Source organism: Schistocerca piceifrons, chromosome 1, assembly GCF_021461385.2.
Source record: "Schistocerca piceifrons isolate TAMUIC-IGC-003096 chromosome 1, iqSchPice1.1, whole genome shotgun sequence".
In the NCBI taxonomy this organism is placed as follows: Eukaryota; Metazoa; Arthropoda; class Insecta; order Orthoptera; family Acrididae; genus Schistocerca; species Schistocerca piceifrons.
Window position 1 is genome coordinate 123,659,143 of NC_060138.1, and position 13,376 is coordinate 123,672,518.

Here is a 13,376-nt window from a genome sequence, read left to right on the forward strand (position 1 = left end):
TTTTGCCTGCTTCATTTTCTGCATTTTTATATTTTCTCCTTTCATCAATTAAATTCAATATTTCTTCTGTTACCCAAGGGTTTCTACTAGCCCTCGTCGTTTTAACTACTTGATCCTGCTGCCTTCACTTTTTCATCCCTCAAAGCTACCCATTCTTCTTATACTGTAGTTCCTTCCCCAAATCCTATCGATTGTTCCCTTTTGCTCTCCCTGAAACTGTACAAGCTCTGGTTCTTTCAGTTTATCCAGGTCCCATCTCCTTAAATTCCCACCTTTTTGCAGTTTCTTCAGTTTCAATCTACAGTTCATAACCAATAGATTGTGGTCAGAGTCCACAACTGCCCCTGGAAATGTCTTACAATTTAAAACCTGGTTCCTAAATCTTTGTCTTACCATTATATAATCTATCTGAAACCTGTCAGTATCTCCAGGCTTCTTCCATGTATACAGCCTTCTTTCATGACTCTTGAACCAAGTGTTAGCTATGATTAAGTTGTGCTCTGTGCAAAATTCTACCAGGCGGCTTCCTCTTTCATTTCTTACTCCCAATCCATATTCACCTACTACATTTCCTTCTCTCCCCTTTCCTACTACCGAATTCTAGTCACCCATGACTATTAAATGACTCTCTTCACTATCTGAATAATTTCTTTGATTTCATCATATATTTCTTCGTCATCTGCAGAGCTAGTTGGCATATAAACTTGTACTACTGTAGTAGGCGTGGGCTTCGTGTCTATCTTGGCCACAATAATGCGTTCACTATGCTGTTTGTAGTAGCTTACCCGCACTCCTATTTTTTTATTCATTATTAAACCTACTCCTGCATTACCGCTATTTGATTTTGTATTTATAATCCTGTATTCCCATGACCAAAAGTTTTGTTCCTCCTGCCACCGAACTTCACTAATTCTCACTATATCTAACTTTAACCTATCCATTTCCCTTTTTAAATTTTCTAACCTACCTGCCCCATTAAGGGATCTGACATTCCACGCTCCGATCCGTAGAATGCCAGCTTTCTTTCTCCTGATAACGACGCCCTCTTGAGTAGTCCCCGGCAGGAGATCCGAATGGGGGACTGTTTTACCTCCGGAATATTTTACCTAAGAGGATGCCATCATCATTTAACCATACAGTAAAGCTCCATGCGCTCAGGAAATATGACGGCTGTAGTTTCCCCTTGCTTTCAGCCGTTCGCAGTACCAGCACAGCAAGGCCGTTTTGGTTAGTGTTACAAGGCCATATCAGTCGATCATCCAGACTGTTGCCCCTGCAACTACTGAAAAGGCTGCTGCCCCTCTTCAGGAACCACGCGTTTGTCTGGCCTCTCAACAGATACCCCTCCGTTGTGGTTGCACCTACGGTAAGGCTATCTGTATCGCTGAGGCACGCAAGCCTCCCCACCAAAGGCAAGGTCCATGGTTTACGGGAGGGGGGGGTTTCAGCACTAAGGTGTATAATTTCAAGGATATATCCCCACATGTAGACTACACAAAAAGTCCAGAGATGCTTTGTTTCCGAGTTACAGCGTTGAAAGCATTGAAATTCACCAAAAAGTTTCTCTTTCTGCAGGTAATTGCCGTGTCTGAAAATATTAACAGAAGAATTAACAGCCGGCCGGAGTGGCCGAGCGGTTCTAGGCGCTACAGTCTGGAACCGCGCGATCGCTACGGTCGCAGGTTCGAATCCTGCCTCGGGCATGGATGTCTGTGATCAGTTAGTTGGACACCATGTTCTTGGAAACAGACTTACGGTGCAGGCGTACACAAACTTCCTGGGAAATACGATACCTCTTGTTTTTTTAAGATCGTTCCTCAACAAGCTCTTTTCTTGCAGGGTGGCACTCCTGCAAACTTCAGTCGTGTGTACTTGGGTCAAACGTTTCCTGATCAGTGGATAGGTCCCAACTGCTTGACCTCCACGTTCACATTGATTTGAACCCTATAGATTTCGACATGTGGGGCCATTTAAAATCATTCATGTATTCTTCTCCGGTGCCTGACATGGAATCCCTTGGGACTCGAATTTCCGCACGTTGTGAGGATATACACAGGGCCATGAGACACTGATGTGAGGTCGGTATTCAAGCAAGAGGTGGACATTTTGAACATCTTCGGTAAAGGCAACTACCTACGGGATGAAAAACGTTCCAGTGAGTATCACTGTTTTGAATAACTAGGAAAGTAAGCATTTCTGGTCAAATGTTGCAATTTTTACTGTCTACATATGGAAAATACATGCCTGAAATTATGCTCTCTATTTTTGAACACCCTGTATCTGTAGAAACACAAAAGATTTTTACCAAAATGTTTTTGGGGCAACGTCATGACCCCCAAGAACGCCCCCCCCCCCCACTCCATCTCATTCCCCCCCCCCCTTTCTCTGAATGACTATCTGCTTTTCGAGATGGAAGCTTTCCTGAACAGCCCAAATGTAAACTTCGACACCAACGAATCAAGAGCAACTGTCAACATGAGTAACTTAGAAATAGATTCCTAGGTGTTTCGAATTAGCTTGAATCACTTAATAATGGCACGCCTTACGAGGTGCATTCAAGTTCTAAGGCCTCCGATTTTTTTTCTCCGGACTGGAAAGAGATAGAAACATGTGCATTGTTTTAAAATGAGGCTGCGTTCATTGTCGATATGTCCCAGAGATGGCAGCACCGTATGGCAGATGGAATTTTACCGCCAGCAGCGAGAATGAGAACTGTTTTAAATACTTAAAATGGCGACATTTTTCTTACATGAACAGCGTGCAATCATTCGTTTTCTGAATTTGCGTGGTGTGAAACCAATTGAAATTCATCGACAGTTGAAGGAGATATGTGGTGATGGAGTTATGGATGTGTTGAAAGTGCGTTCGTGGGTGCGATAGTTTAATGAAGGCAGAACATCGTGTGACAACAAACCGAAACAACCTCGGGCTCGCACAAGCTGGTCTGACAACATGATCGAGAAAGTGGAGAGAATTGTTTTGGGGGATCGCCGAATGATTGTTGAACAGATCGCCTCCAGAGTTGGCATTTCTGTGGGTTCTGTGCACACAATCCTGCATGACGATCTGAAAATGCGAAAAGTGTCATCCAGGTGGGTGCCACGAATGCTGACGGAGAACCACATGGCTGCCCGTGTGGCATGTTGCCAAGCAATGTTGACGCGCAACGACATCATGAATGGGACTTTCTTTTCGTCGGTTGTGACAATGTATGAGACGTGGATGCCATTTTTCAATCCAGAAACAAAGCGCCAGTCAGCTCAATGGAAGCACACAGATTCACCGCCACCAAAAAATTTCGGGTAACCGCCAGTGCTGAAAAGATGATGGTGTCCATGTTCTGGGACAGTGAGGGCGTAATCCTTACCCATTGCGTTCCAAAGGGCACTACGGTAACAGGTGCATCCTACGAAAATGTTTTGAAGAACAAATTCCTTCCTGCACGGCAACAAAAAGTCCGGGAAGGGCTGCGCGTGTGCTGTTTCACCAAGACAACGCACCCGCACATCGAGCTAACGTTACGCAACAGTTTCTTCGTGATAACTTTGAAGTGATTCCTCATACTCCCTACCCACCTGACCTGGCTCCTAGTGACTTTTGGCTTTTTCCAACAATGAAAGACACTCTCCGTGGCCACACATTCACCAGCCATGCTGCTATTGCCTCCGCGATTTTCCAGTGGTCAAAACAGACTCCTAAAGAAGCCTTCACCGCTGCCATGGAATCATGGCGTCAGCGTTGTGAAAAATGTGTACGTCTGCAGGGCGATTACGTCGAGAAGTAACGCCAGTTTCATCGATTTCGGGTGAGTAGTTAATTAGAAAAAAAATCGGAGGCCTTAGAACACGAGTGCACCTCGTACTATCCAGTTTGTATACCAATTAAGTTCAGTGCAGAGTATGTTCATACAGTAGTCCCACATTTAACAATTGTGTACAGTTACTCGCTCGAGAAAGATCCGAATCGAAGACTGGAAAGTTGCACAAGTCACACTAATAGTTAAGAACTGCAGTCCCATATCACTGACGTTTATATGCAGTAGCATTTTGGAACATATACCGTGTTCGTACATTATGAATTACCCCGAAGGAAACGATTTATTGACACACAGCGTGAATTTGGAAAATATATTTCTTGTGAAAGACAACTAGCTCTTCATTCAGGGGAAGTGATGAGTGCTATTCACAGAAGATCTGAAATTGATTCCGTATTTCTAAATTTCCCTAAGGCTTTTGACACTGTACCTCACAAGGGGCTTGCAATGAAATTGCGTGCCTTTGGAATATCGTCTGAGTTGCGGGACTGGGTTTGTGGCTTCCTGTCAGAAAGGTCGCAGTTCCTAGCAACTGACGGAAAGTCATCGAGTAAAGCAGAAGCCATACACATCATTCCCCAAGGAATTGTAACAGTCTCTCTGCTCTTCCTGATCCAAACAAACGATTTAGGAGACAATCTGAGCAGCCCTCTTAAGTTGTTTGCAGATGATGCAGTCATTTACCGTTTAGTAAAGTCATCAGAGGATCAGATTCAATTCAAAATGATTCAGAGGAGATGTCTGTATGGTGCGAAAAGTGGCAATTGATCGTAAATAAGGAAATGGGTGAGGTCATCCAGATGAGTACTAAAAGGTATCCGTTAAATTTCGGTAAGGCAAGAAATAATGCAAATCTAAAGGCTTTCAATTCAATTAAGTGCCTAGGTATTGCAGATACGAACAACTTAAACTGGAACGATCACACAGAAAATGTCGAGTGAAATGTGAACCAAAGACTGCGTTTTAGTGCCAGTATAAATGGTTCAAATGGCTCTGAGCACTATGGGACTTAACTGCAGTGGTCATCAGTCCCCTAGAACTTAGAACTACTTAAACCTAACTAACCTAAGGACATCACACACATCCATGCCCGAGGCAGGATTCGAACCTGCGACCGTAGCGGTCGCGTGGTTCCAGACTGTAGCGCCTAACACCGCTCGGCCACTCCGGCCGGCAGTGCCAGTATACTTGAAGAAGCAGCAAGTCTACTAAAGAGTCTGTACACAGAACGCCAGTCCGCCCTCTCCTGCAATACTGCTGCGCGGTATGGGATCAGTGTCAGGTAGAACTGACGGACATCGTGAAAGTTCAGAGAATGGCAGATCGTCTTCCATTGTCGCAGAACAGGGGAGAGACCGCCATGGATATTCTACGCCAGTTGTGGTGGCTACAGGGTAATCCTAAAAGGTCTTCTATTTTTTTAATAAGTACATAGACCTGTTTATTTCTACAATGATGTACATCAGTTTACAGTTTGAACATTTAGCTATTTTTCGACTTAATCACCATTTCTGTCGATGCATTTTTGTAGACGTTGTGTCAGTTTTTGTATGCCCATGTCATACCAGCTCGCCGCCATGCTGTTTAGAAAGTTATGACCCATTTCTTTCACCTCATCGTCGGAGTTGAATCGCTGGGACCACAATTAACGCTGACAGTACTGTGAGAGTAGCATCATGGAATGTGAGGACAATGCTTCAGCCTGGAAAAATGAAAGAAATAGCCAATGAAATTTAAAAATTCAAATATGATATTGTAGGGCTACAGGAAATAAGATGGCAGGGGAATGGGCAGATAGATAAACCTAAGTATTCATTGGTATATAGTGGACCAGAAGAAAGAACAGGCCAACTTGGAACAGAGTTTGTAATAACTAGGGTAGTTAAGAAAAGCCTTCTAGAATTTGAACCCATAAATGAAAGGATGTGCAGACTCAGACTAAAAGTAGTCTGTATACTAGTAATAGGAGATTTTAATGCAAAAACAGGGAGGAATGAACATCCGTATGGAGTTTCTGGAAAATATTCACTACATGAAGAAAACAATGAGAATGGAGACTTACTATGCCAATTCGCAGCAAGGAATAATATGATTATTAAAAGTACCTGCTTTCCACATAAAATGATCCATCTGGGTACTTGGAAGTCTGCAGCCAATGGAGTAGTCAATCAGATTGACCATATTTTAGTGACTGCACGCCACTCCACGTCAGTTACGGATGTACGGAGCTGAAGAGGACCAAACTGTGATTCAGACCACTTTTTGATAAAATCAGTCTTGAGAGAGAAACTGTCACTAACATAGGGCAACAGAATGGGAAAGATGATGAACAGACAAACTGAACATCCCTGATGAAGTAAAAAAATACCAAGTAACACTAAGCAGAAAGTTGAGCAATGAAGAGACCACAGTAGGAGCAGATGAAAGGTAGAACAGGTTTGAAAAAGCCATTAAGGATGCTGCAGAGGAAATAATAGGCATAAGAAGGAACAGAAGAACCCAGGAGTGGTTTGATGAAGATTGCAGGTCAGCAATAGAGGAAAAGAACAGGGCAAGAACAAAAGTGCTACAGAGAGAAACCTGAAATAATGTGGAACAATATAGAGAATTAAGGAGAAGAGCTAACAGACTGTGCAAGAGAAAGAAAAGAGAGTGGAATAAGAAGAAATTTCAAGAACTAGAAGAACTAAAGAAACAGAGTGAAATAAGAAAGTTCTATCATGCCATAGGCAAAATGAAGAATAGATTCCAACCAAAAACAACGGCCTGTTCCAGTAAAGATGGGAAAATGATAAGGGAGGAAGAACAGATAGTGGGAAGATGGGCAGAGTATTTCAAAAATACACTAAGCACCAGCCTAGAAGATGAAGAGACAGCTGCACGGGCGGGAAGAGTGGAGCTGGAAGTAGACAATGAAACCAATGAGGCAAGAAAGCCAACACTACAAGAGGTCTCCCAGGCTGTGCACAAGTCAAAAAACAATCGAGCCCCTGGGGAAGACAGCATAATTGCTGAATTAATAAAAACTGGTGGTGAGGCTGTAATAAAGGAACTGCACACATTAATATCAGATATATGGGAAACAGAAACTATGCCGGATAATTGGAAAATTGGAATAATAGTCCCCATTTATAAGAAAGGGGACAGAACAGCATGTGAAAACTATAGAGGTGTAACACTCCTAAGTACAGCTTATAAGATCTTCACAAGTATATTTAACGAAAGGATACAGAAGTGTGCAGAAGGCATACTAGGGGAATATCAGTGTGGCTTTCGACCAGGCAGAGGAACAACGGATCAAATATTTGTGATAAGGCAAATGATGGAAAAGTTCTATGAATATGATATAGATCTGCATTTCTTATTCATCGATTTCAAACAAGCCTTTGACAGCATAAATCGGCAAGAACTATACAGAGTACTGGAAGAAGTTGGTATATGTGCTAAATTAATAAGACTAATCAGAATGACAATGATGACAGAGGCAAGAGCAAAAGTACAGGTCCTTAGCAGAACAAGTGATAGCTTTGACTTTAATAAAGGTGTGAAACAAGGAGATAGTCTCTCCACTGTCCTATTCAACATAGCCCTGCATAGTGCAGTAAATAAAATCAACAAAAGAGGCACCATATTTATGAAAACTAGCCAGATATGTGCATACGCTGATGACATTGCTATAGTAGGAAGAAATACCAATACACTCCTAGAAACATACCGGGCAATGGAAACAGAAGCCTTAAAAATTGGCCTCATAGTAAATGAAAACAAAACAAAATATATGGTAATGTCACAATCTGAGGCCAGAAGAACCCCTAAAAACCTAAACATCAATGGGAAATGCTTCAATGGAGTGTCCTCTTTTAACTACTTGGGAGCCCTAATAACAAATGATAACAGTATTGGAAAGGCTATAAGGGAAAGAATACAAGCAGGAAACAGAGCTTACTTTGCAAATATGCAGCTTTTCAAAAATAGCCTTGTTACAAGAAAAACTAAACTGCTAATATATAATTCCCTAGTCAGCCCAGTTATCACATACGGCTCAGAGGTATGGACGTTGACGGAACACGATAAAAATGCTCTAAGAAGCATTGAGCGGAAAATACTACGCAAAATCTATGGGCCAATAAGGGAGGAAGAAGGCTGGAGAATACGCTACAATGCCGAATTACAAGAGTTAATACAAGGCAGGGACATAGTAAAATTTGTGAAATCTCAGCGAATACGATGGCTAGGACATTTGGAGAGAATGGCAGAGGATAGAATTCCAAAGAAAATGATGAAAGGTATGATCCATTCAGTTAGGCGAAAAGGGAGACCTAGAAGAAGATGGATCGATGAGGTAATAATGGATATCAGCAATATGGGAGTCCGGGGGTGGAAAAGAGCAGCAAATAACCGAGAAGTGTGGAGGGAGATTGTTGAAGAAGCCAAGGCTCACCAAGGGCTGTAGAGCTACTGAAGAAGAAGAAGAGGTACTGTGAGACTGAAAAAACTCAAACGGGCAATTCAGAACCGGATAAGAGGAATGTTGAGTAAGGGCGTACACATTCTCCATGACAACGCTCGCCCACACATCGCTCAGCAAATCCTTGCTCTCCTGCAACAGTTTCAGTGGAACATAATCATGCACCCACCCTATAGTCCTGACTTGGCGCCCAGTGACCATCACCTGTTCCCTAGGTTAAAAGAACATTTGGCCGGAAAGCGATTCAGCTCAGACGATGAGGTGAAAGAAGAGGTTCATAACTTTCTGAACAGCATGGCAGTGAGCTGGTATGACATAGGCATACAAAAACTGCCACAGCGTCTACAAAAATGCATGGACAGAAATGGTGATTATGTCGAAAAATAGCTAAATTTTCAAGCTGTAAACTGATGTAAACCATTGTAGAAATAAACAGGTCTATGTACATGGTTATTACAAATGATTGAAGCGATTTCACAGCTCTACAATAACTTTATTATTTGAGATATTTTCACAATGCTTTGCACACACATACAAAAACTCAAAAAGTTTTTTTAGGCATTCACAAATGTTCGATATGTGCCCCTTTAGTGATTCGGCAGACATCAAGCCGATAATCAAGTTCCTCCCACACTCGGCGCAGCATGTCCCCATCAATGAGTTCGAAAGCATCGTTGATGCGAGCTCGCAGTTCTGGCACGTTTCTTGGTAGAGGAGGTTTAAACACTGAATCTTTCACATAACCCCACAGAAAGAAATCGCATGGGGTTAAGTCGGGAGAGCGTGGAGGCCATGACATGAATTGCTGATCATGATCTCCACCACGACCGATCCATCGGTCTTCCAATCTCCTGTTTAACAAATGCCGAACATCATGATGGAAGTGCGGTGGAGCACCATCCTGTTGAAAGATGAAGTCGGCGCTGTAGGTCTCCAGTTGTGGCATGAGCAAATTTTCCAGCATGTCCAGATACACGTGTCCTGTAACGTTTTTTTCGCAGAAGAAAAAGGGGCCGTAAACTTTAAACCGTGAGATTGCACAAAACACGTTAACTTTTGGTGAATTGCGAATTTGCTGCACGAATGCGTGAGGATTCTCTACCGCCCAGATTCGCACATTGTGTCTGTTCACTTCACCATTAAGAAAAAATGTTGCTTCATCACTGAAAACAAGTTTCGCACAGAACGCATCCTCTTCCATGAGCTGTTGCAACCGTGCCGAAAATTCAAAGCGTTTGACTTTGTCATCGGGTGTCAGGGCTTGTAGCAATTGTAAACGGTAAGGCTTCTGCTTTAGCCTTTTCCGTAATATTTTCCAAACCGTCGGCTGTGGTACGTTTAGCTCCCTGCTTGCTTTATTCGTCGACTTCCGCGGGCTACGCGTGAAACTTGCCCGCACGCATTCAAACGTTTCTTCGCTCACTGCAGGCCGACCCGTTGATTTCCCCTTACAGAGGCATCCAGAAGCTTTAAACTGCGCATAACATCGCCGAATGGAGTTAGCAGTTGGTGGATCTTTGTTGAACTTCGTCCTGAAGTGTCGATGCACTGTTATGGCTGACTGATGTGAGTGCATTTCAAGCACGACATACGCTTTCTGGGCTCCTGTCGCTATTTTGTCTCACTGCGCTCTCGAGCGCTCTGGCGGCTGAAACCTGAAGTGCGGCTTCAGCCGAACAAAACTTTATGAGTTTTTCTACATATCTGTAGTGTGTCGTGACCATATGTCAATGAATGGAGCTACAGTGAATTTATGAAATCGCTTCAATCATTTGTAATAGCCCTGTACTTATAAAAAAAATAGGATACCTTACTTTTGGGATTACCCTCGTATAATTAGAAGCAAGGTCTGTTCACGAAATTTCGATCACCATATTCCTTCTCTGATTGCGAAAATATTTTGCTGGCGCCAACACGTAGGGAGAAATGACCATCGTAATAAAATAAAATAGAGCTCGCGCGGAAAGATTTAAGTGCTCGTTTTTCCTGAGCGCTTTTAGAGAGTGGAACGGTAAGAAAATAGAATGAAAATGGTTCGATGAACCCTCCGTCAGGCATCCAAGTGTGAATCGCATAGTCGCATGTAGATGTAGACGAAAAGTATCTGCCGAGTCATCGTTCGGAAAAATATGCCGCCTTGCAGGGTGAACATGTCAAGGAGAGGTCTGATATGTAGAGGATTTAACACCAGTCGATTAGTGTGTTTCATAGTTGCAGCTTGGTTTTTTGAATGTGACAACTGCACCTCGTAGGCTACTTTGGCTCAAGACCAAAATGAGTCTAAGGCTGCGTTCACACTGCCGGCCGGGCCGGGCCGGGCTGACGCATACTGGCTCGGCTCGTGCCTAGGCAGCTCAGGCCGACGAGTAGTGCATTCACATTGCGCGCCGCGCCGAGCCGGGACGGCGAAATGGGGGAAAATCCACTTCTCCGATTTTCATGTTTTAAAAATTCTTAGCGGTATATAAGACTTCGCCACATCGTTTTATGAACTTATTTTTTCCTTAAAAGCTCTACTTACGTCGTGAAATAAGAAAAAGTCTACTTTTCGTTTCGCGTGATTTCTTAGTTTCGTAACGCTTCCCAACCGATTTTGAAGAAAGTATGCGGCTAAAAAGTCTGATTTTTGTACACGTGGTAGTGCAACATCTTAGCTTCGTATTGAATCATTTATCTTTCCATATTTCTTAACAGTCATTGTGAAATGATGCTATTTGTCAACGTTGTGCACTTGATTTACAAATCTTGTAGTGAAAAAGTTATGTAGCGGGTAGCTTACTGTTAGATCCGTTTTAGACCATACATTGTTGGGAATGAAATGTAGCTAAAAGTACCAAAAAGTTTTTGAAATGATAATGATACTGATATCTGTCTCTGGTCTCAAGTAATGCGAGCTATTCAGTGGCGTCAGTGCCGCGTTCTCAAGCCACGGAGTTCGCGCGGTTACAGCTTGGTTTAGTGTAGTCATATAATGCAGGACAGACAAAAACTAATTACTAGTGATCAGCGCAGACATAGTGCCGGTCCCTCTTATTATTTTAATGGTCTCATTCTCTAGATAAATCCAAATGTATAAGAATTTTTCCCTCGGCTACTGGACAATCATCTGCTATGCTTTTATAATTGGCCACACGTCGCATCAGAAAAGACAAACAATTATTTGTCATCAACATCCTACAATTAGTATGATGTACATTTCGTATTTCGAACTAAAAGATAACTGAAGCGCAATTCTGTAGTCTCGTTGTCTACTTTGACGGAAAAAATAATGGAGAGTTAATGAAACTACTGTAGATCGGCACAGATGTGCGTTTCATTGTTCTTCATAGTTTTTTTTTTCCTTCCTTGGCGGGCTGCGCTGCACTGTCAAGGTAATCCCCACTCTTTGGCTAAATGGCTGGCCGGAGGCCAAATAAATAAATTTAAAAAGATCCCCACCCTTCGACAGCTGACAAGCAAGTCAGTAGAAAACGCAGCTGCAGTCAACAGTTGCTCGCCTTTAGCTAGTCTGTGCTGTCGTGTAGAACAATGTCTTCACTCTTTTATTGGTATTGTTTTGACTCTGCAGTAACTCGTCGAGTTTTGAAGTACAGAAGAACTGGGAGGTTATGGGTTCATCCCATAAATAGCGACAGACATTTAGGAGAGTTTTTTTCTTTATATGAAGAACTTAAAAACTATCCTGAAAAATTTTATTCAAATTACAGAATGAATCATAATACATTTCAGTATATGCTGCAGAACATTCATGACAAAATTTCTAAACAGAACACAAATTTTCGCAGAAGTATAACAGCAGAAGAAAAATTGTGTATAATGATAAGGTAAGATTCGTTAGTACACACTTTTTGGTTTGCAGTAGAACTTTGTACAGCATTCACTACATCCAATTAATTGTAGTCATGCTTTTGTATTTTAAATTTCACAAACGCTTACCTCTGAGGGGAAGAGAGTTTATGGGACTCCTGAGAATCATTAGGAAGTAATTAGCTTCGTCATTTTGGGTAATGTCTTGCTGTGCCTTCAACAAAGAATCGCAGAAATACTCCTTCAGAATTTTCCAACTTTTTTCTTCTTTTTTCTTCATGATGCAGCGCTTGGCAGTGGTGATGGTTCATCATGTGGAGCCACTGATGACCTCACAGAATTCTTTTCATTACCTTGTAAGATAGACAGATTGATAGGCGAAGAGTTTTGAGATAATGCCCTTTGACTCAGTGGTTCTATTTCCACTGATAAGGAGCTGCCACAGCATGACTTTAAAATGCATTGTCATCTGGTAGGGACACATTTCCGTCCCTCAGTGACACTCATATCTGTCTCCGTTTGCAATTAAATGCGAACTATTCAGTGGCGGCAATGCCGCGATCGCTGGCAAGCTATTGTTGTAAATGCATGTAAATACGGTAGATTAAATAAATGAAATAAAAATAATTTCGCATGTATCATTATAATAAACGTAATTTTTCCTCACTGATTGTGAAATGTGAGGTAACATCTTAAAATAAAAGACGTGTGAAGTCACACTTGTGATGAAAGCAGAAGGGAGACGTGTGATGCGTGTACTGCAGAAGCTGTAGTGCTGCTCCACAGGCTCGCGCCTGCGGTCGGCTCGCGCCGGCAATTTTAAACACTCGGGATGTCGCCGGCTCGGCTCTGGGAGGCTCACGCCGTGTCGGCGCGGCCCGGCCGCCAGTGTGAACACCGCAATTCAAAACCATGTGTTTGATATCGAAGCGGGCGGCGGCCCGGCCAGGCTCGGCTCGGCCCGGCCGGCAGTGTGAACGCAGCCTAAAAGTCAGGAAGACCCTCATTATCCAGCAGTAGACGTCAAGTGGCTGACGCTCATAAAAATTACATTAGTAGTGCCTTACATCATGTTTCTGAGCTGAATTACGTTTAGTAATTAACGGTCAAAGAAACTTGTACGGTACTCTCCCTCTGTTCAGGGGAAAAAATTCAATCCCGCCCCCCTTTCCGCTGTGTCGTCGCGCAGCGCGGCGCAAGTGAATTTGTTTTCTTTGTGCTGGCTCCAGTGCTTCTCTGCCTGTGCGCGCAGACATGTCACTCGAACGCTTGGTGCGTAGCAGCGAG